At 38.4% G+C, this 6,860-nt stretch overlaps 1 non-coding gene across 1 annotated transcript; it reads left to right on the top strand.

The window, feature by feature from the left end:
* Positions 1-751: 751 nt before the first annotated feature.
* Positions 752-884, top strand: LOC129064526 (small nucleolar RNA SNORA2/SNORA34 family). Its single transcript, XR_008528501.1, has one exon. It is a non-coding gene; the product is annotated as a small nucleolar RNA SNORA2/SNORA34 family (small nucleolar RNA).
* The last annotated feature ends 5,976 nt before the right edge of the window (positions 885-6,860 follow it).

Here is a 6,860-nt window from a genome sequence, read left to right on the forward strand (position 1 = left end):
TATCTCAATTGTCTGGGGCTTGGTGTCATTGACTGAAGTATTTGTTATTCCTACATAGCCTTTCTTCCATCTAGTGCCTCTGGGGACCTGCCATGTCACCATCAGGAGAGCTTAGACTTCTGAAGATACTATATTCCAGCTTTAAATACCTCTGTACATTGGATCCATTAAGAAGTCAAGTTAATTTACTTTTGGAAAAACTTAACTCCCATTGTTAAAAAAAAAAAAAAAATTGAGGTGTCCAGACTTAAATTTGGAAAACATTTTTAACTTTACAAAAGTATTTTCCAAAAGTAACAAAGGCTTCTATTTTTTAAATGCAAAAAACATGTTTTCGGGGAAATGTGTCTTGGAAGGAAAAAAGAAAATTTTTCCCCTAAGATTATAAACATTAGGCCACTTATTTCAGTCAGTGTAATTTTTTTGCCCGCCTCCCTCCTTCCTTCCTTGCTCCCTCCCTTCCCATCCCTTCCCCCCTCTTCCTTCCTTCCATTCTTCCTTTCTTCTTGGCAAAGTGCTTTAAAATCATATGACATCTAGTGGGTGGCAGGGGGGAGAGGGGAGGTAAGGGGGTGGAGGGATTAAGCAAAAAGGAAAAAGGACTCACAGACATGGACAACAGTGTGGTGATTGCTGGGAGGGTGGGGGATATAAGGGAATCAACTGGTAAAGGAAAAAAAATACAATAAAGATTAAATTTAAAAAAAAAGAAAATCAGAACTTATGTGTTACACTATTAAAAGTTTTTCTATAGGCCCTGAATCAAGACAGTGGTTTATTGTAGCTATTGGTTTCAAACAGGAGCCAAGAGCAATGTCTCCCTATAGTCTGTTGGCCATTCAGGACCCCAGTGGGAATGACCGATTCAATTAGGAGAAACATAACAAAAAAAAAAAGTTTTTCTAGAGTTTCCTAAGGTGTTTGTGAAACATTTTCTTGAGAAATTGGAGGAGAAAAAGGGTTACAATAGCAAATATTTAATAACATATCACTGTGAAAAACATCTTCTTAATAAGTGATTTAAAAAAAGATTAGATAACTTCTGAGAATAGGAGCAATCTAGAAATATTTTATTCCATTATATTTACAATCTATTATACTTAGACTTAAAAAAGACCTGATGGTAACAAAACAACTTATTTCTTATACTCGGGGTAGTTATAAAATTCCAAAATATATAACCAATTAAAAAAGAAAAAAGTCATCAACAGTTAAAAAATTTGATTTGGTAATTTAGATTCTATTTGCAACATTGCCAAGGATATATACATATTTGTTAAAAGAAACCATTTCCCTTTATAATAAAATTGTAAACATTAGTTATTAGTGTTTAAGAGCAAGTAAATTAAATACTATATTCTTTTTAATTCCCAGCAGAGAACCAGGTGGAAACACTTTCATACGGGGCAGTCAAATATAAAGTATTTCTTAAGCTAATAAATAATTAGCTTGCATTTCAAAATTTTAACCAGAACTTTCACTCATGTACCTTATTGCTTCAAAAATTGAGTCATTTGTTAAATGTTCATGGAAGCTTGTTATGATTTTACTGTGTTTTATTAATATGTTTATAATGCATTTAATAAAATAAATGTGACCTCTACATTCAACTTATATTTCAGTTTATAGTAGTATTAATTTCTCAAACTTTTTATGGTGAGTCTAGAGAGGAAACTAAAATATGTAAATATCATCTCCGATAAACTCTGAAATGTTTACTACCATTTTTTATTCCCAATTTTACCAGGAAGAAAAATATTTTCAGTGTCACAAATGGTCTCAGAGAAAAAACAAAAGTCCCAAGGTGCTAGCAGTAAAATATAGTCTCAGAGTTACAATAAATCAGAGGCTATAAAATCCTTTAAGATCTTAGAATGATGTCAAGCAGTACCTCCCAGGTCCTGTGAGCTAGAGAATACTGTGGGCATTTTCGACACACCCTGATTCTACACATTTTCTACACACCCTTTCAAAAAGAAATTGAAAGAGGTGGCTTTTGTCTTATGAGGCAGATTAATTTGCTAGGAAAAGCTCATGAAGTATTATTTTGGAAACGTGTTGATGAAGATACTATCAGTCAACTAAAAGAGACAGGCAGTTCAAAATAAAAAGATGTCTAGTCTTCTAACTCTCCACAGGTTTTTTTCTTATTAAGTCTCTTTTTCTTAAGGCCTCTACAAACAAAATGATGGCTATATCAAGGATCTATTAATATGTAACAAATAGAATGGCTTAAAATGATGATTTCTAAACTTCTCATGTTTCTGTAGATTGACTGGTGGTTCTGCTCCAAGTGGGGCCAGCTGGAATCATTCAAATGGTGGCTAAGCGAAGCTGGAAAGTTCAAGAACTCTTTCACTTGTCTCGGGCTTTGATGCTATTGACTTAGGCTATCTCACTTTTTCCCTATGTGGCCATTATCTCCACATGGTGTCTATAGGGACTCTCCATGTGGTCCCTCTCACCAGCAGAATAGCCTGGAATTTTAACCTGATGCCTCATAGAGCCGAGAGTTGAAAGCAGAAACTGGCAGGCCTTATTTCCACCACCTTTTATTGGTTAAAGTCAGTTATGAGGCCGGCCCAGGCTGAAGAGGAAGGGAGATGGACTTCAACCTTCAAAGGAGGAACAGTGTGCTTGCACAGGGAGGGAAGGAATTGTTTGAGGGGCGTCTTTGAAGACTCTTTGTCCCAGTCCACCCTCTGGCCACAATTCTTGTCCTACCCATGTGCAAAATACGCTCACGCTGTACCCTAAAGTCTCATCTCATTATGGCATATGTTGAAGTTCAGTAACTTATCATCTGAATTAGGTCCAGATATGGATACAACTCCTCAGGTATTGTTTCTCAGCTGTAGCTCTTTGACAGTGGCTGCATTCAGTACAGGTTTTTCTAGGATAGGAAAACCATACAAACACTCCCAGTCAAAATGGGGTAAGAGAGACACAAAACTAAAACTGTTACCAGGACTCCTACACTGAAGTCAAGGGATAGTCTCTCTGGTGGTGATTTCCTAACCCATCACTCACCTTGCTTCTTGGCTCCTCCTTCTGGAATTTTGGCTCCACCCACCAGTCATTCTTTTTCCATAAGAAATGACAAGTGCTGGAGTGGAAATATTTCCTCAAAATTCTTCTTTAAAATCAAACATTTCCTTCTTTAGCTCATTTCTCTCTTCTTGGACATTATCATCAGTCGCTATGAAAAGCTCGTTGGCACTTCCACCACTCTGCCTGGAAATCTAAGAGATCTGTAAACTCATAAGGTTCATTCGCCATCTTTTATGTTAGAGCAGACAAAAGTATTGACACACATTTTGTTACCATGTAACTCTGGTCCTACATCCTCCTGCATTAATAATATCTTTATTATCTTTCTACCCTCTACTTGGAGTTTGTTCACTATTCTGCTGGCCTTAGCTTATAGCCTCCTAACTACTGGTATTACATTTCTCCTGCTTCTGTAAGAAAGCACCACATACTTAGCAGGTGTAAGCACTACAAATTTATTACCATATAGTTCTAGAAATTAAATGCCCAACACCAGTCTCAACAAAGTAAAATCAAGATGTTGGCTGAACTGTATTCTCTTCTGGAAGCTCTGGGGGGTGGGTAGGGGGAGGGGAATCCATTACTTTGCCTTTTCCAGCTTCCAAGGTGGCCCACATTCCTTGGCTTGTGGTTCCCTTCATCCACCTGCAGAACCAGCAATAGGGGTTAAGTCCTCATCCCTATCATTCTGACCTCCTCTATGTATCCTTTTTCCACTTTAAGGATCCTTTCCTTACGTTGGGCACACCTGGATAATCCAGGATAATCTCCACATCTCAAGATCCTTAATCACATCTACAAAGTCCCTTTCACCATGTAAAGCAAAATATTCATAGATTCTGGAGATTAGCATGTGGCCATCTTTGCTGGGCACTATCTTGTCCAACACACTGCCCTTTCAACTCCACTGACAGCCTTTTTGCCTCTTCCAGTCTCAATACTTGTCACATAGCCCGAAAGCCAATATCATGTTTCGGGTTTTTGTCATGGTACCAGATACTAATTTCTGTATCTGTTGCTGAGTAACAAACCATCAAAAAGTCAGTATTTTAAAATAATAACTTTATTATTCCTTACAATTCTGCTCAACAGCTTAGGTTTTTTGCTCCCCCATGTGCCAGGATCACTTCTGCAGCTGCATTCAACTGATCTCACTCAGTCACCAGATGTGGGAAGGGCATGGCCTCAAGCAAAGGAGCTCTCAGCAGCCAGGGCAGAGTCTGAAGAAGCTGACAGCTGGAGGTTGCTGACCTCATTCCTTGCAGCTGGGCAGCAAGTCCTTACTTGGAGGTGAATCTGGTCAGCATATGCCTGCTTACCACAGCCTACCCCTTGCTCCCCATAAGTCTATTTCTCCCAAAGTATGTAGGCTCCTATAGGTCTGAAGGGGCCTCTTTTCCTGAAGGGAATTTAGAAGATGAAGTAAGTGGGACAAACTTTGGTCCCTCCTGCTTCAGTCAGGCTAGGGAATACAATGAATACTCGTCAACTTCCCACTCCACTATCAATTCTAGATTCCCTTAACCTCCACTACACCTGTGCTGCCGTTGGTGGCTTACCTGGCACTGTAACCCAGACCCCCATTCCCTGAGGGGCCTGATTTTCTGCCATCATGTATTTTTCAGGGTGGGGTTGCTATACCTCTGCATTACAGGCACAATTTGCTAAGTATACTGCTTGGGCTCTACACTTAACTTTATTGCTTCATGCATTCATTGTGTAACAGGACCCCTACCTCATCCGGATGATCAGAGTTGATTGTCCCTGGCAAGACGGTGACTTCTTTTCTTGACTGATGATCTCTAGGTGCAAAAAGTCCAAAGTACCCAGCGGGCAGCTTATATTTTGTTGGGATCGTTGCTGTATTTCTTGGCAAAAGTGTGTCCCCTTTAAGGACCAAAACCTCTTAACACGCAGAGTTCAGAGTTGTGGAGATAGGAAACAAAGTACTCTAAGAGTAATTAGAAGAGATTGTAAGGGGCGGGGCACCTCTACCTCCACCCCTTGGTTTCTACATCTATATTTTTTTGTATTGGGGCACAATGCCATATAAAGTTCTTTAATCTGATGTATATAATACACCTTGGAGTATAGCACCCCATCCTTTTAAAGGATATCATCTGAACTGGTGCTCTCAGGCTGACAGTTTCTCGGTGGTGACACATGTGACATTACCACTTTCTCCCTCCCACATAGTAGTCCAGTCAAACTGACCTCATTGCTGTTTCTCAAACGTGCTGAATATGTTGGTGCCTCAGGCCTTTGCACATCCTGTTCCCTTTCATTAGAATGATATTCTCTTTGTTGTCTGCATGGCTCACTTTTTCTCCCTTTACTCAGATTTCTGCTCGATTTTACCTTATCATAGAGGCTTTCCCAGAGAACCCTATTTAAAGTAGCTTCTCTTTCCTGTACCAACCAGTCTGTCCCTTACTTTGCTTTATTTTTCTTTTTAAAACTTACTACCTGGCATGTTATATCCATTACCTATACGAGAATCTGGCACATGACAGGCACCCAAAATTTTTTGTTGAATGGATGAAGCCCAGGACTTGCCTTTGCTGCTTTCTTGATCTTTTTTTCTCCTTTTGGTTTCTTCATTTGTTTTGATGGAAAACATCCTGCAGTATCTTCCTAAACATCTTCATCTCAAGAAGGATATATGGAAGCTAAAATTTTTGAGACCTTGTATGTCTTTATTCTATACTCACACTTGATTGATTGTATGACCGGAAATAGAATCCAGTACAAAATTGTTTTCACTTCGAGTTCTGAGGTTCATTCCATTGTCTTCTCATTTCCAATGTTGTTTTGAGAAGTCCTCTGACATCCCGGATCTTGGTGTTTATGTGACTTGCTTCCTCACTTTGAAAACTTGGATTATTTCCTCTCTGTCTGTAGTGCTTGGAAATTCCTTGATTATGAGCCTTAGTTCGTGCTTTTTTTTTCTATTCTAAAGACCTGTGTCATTCAGTTTTAGGAATTGAAAAAATATTTTCCCCCACAATTTGCATTCTCTCTGTAACTCTTATTATTCAGATGAAGGACCTCATTGAGTGGTCCTTAATCATATGTTTTTTTTCTGTTTTCCATTTCTTGAACTTTCTGAGATATTTCCTCAAATGGAAAAATAAATTTCATTATGAGTTTAGAAATGACCTTTACAAAGAAAGCCAAAACAAAATCTTGTTTTTTTGACTAGCTAGTTATTCACTCCAATTACAGTGGCGGAATTACTAAATAAAGATTCTAGCTTCACAGCTAGTCGGGGGAGGTGAGGGGGTGGAGGGATTGAGCAAAAAGGAAAAAGGACCCATGGACGTGGACAACAGTGTGGTGACAGCTGAGGGAAAGGTGGATTAAGGGGACTAAATGATAATGGAAAAAATACAGTAAAGATTAAGTTTAAAAGACTGTAAGACATTGACAATAAATTAATCAACAAAGTATTGGTGTGAATATTACAGCATAGGTGAGTAAATTTTCTGCAACACAATATTCTATAATAAATATGTCATGAAATAAATAATATGAAAACAACTAACATATAAAAATAAAGCTCACCGTTGGCAGAATCTCAAGGGGATAATATGGAAACATCAAAGTTAAAAGCAATTTGTAGAGTAGTGCTTTGGTCCACCTCAGCAATCCACCTAGACCCTCAATTACATAATGGTAATATGGAATAGATGCATAGACTAATATACAGTACATGACTTTCATTCCACCTAGCTAATAGTCTTATTTTTTTGTGAATTTATGGTCAATGGGAATCAAATAATTTCCAACATTCTCCTTAACAAAAAAGG

The sequence above is a fragment of the Pteronotus mesoamericanus genome, unplaced genomic scaffold (assembly GCF_021234165.1).
Source record: "Pteronotus mesoamericanus isolate MK-2021 breed Mesoamerican mustached bat unplaced genomic scaffold, CSHL_Meso_final contig_164, whole genome shotgun sequence".
In the NCBI taxonomy this organism is placed as follows: domain Eukaryota; kingdom Metazoa; phylum Chordata; class Mammalia; order Chiroptera; family Mormoopidae; genus Pteronotus; species Pteronotus mesoamericanus.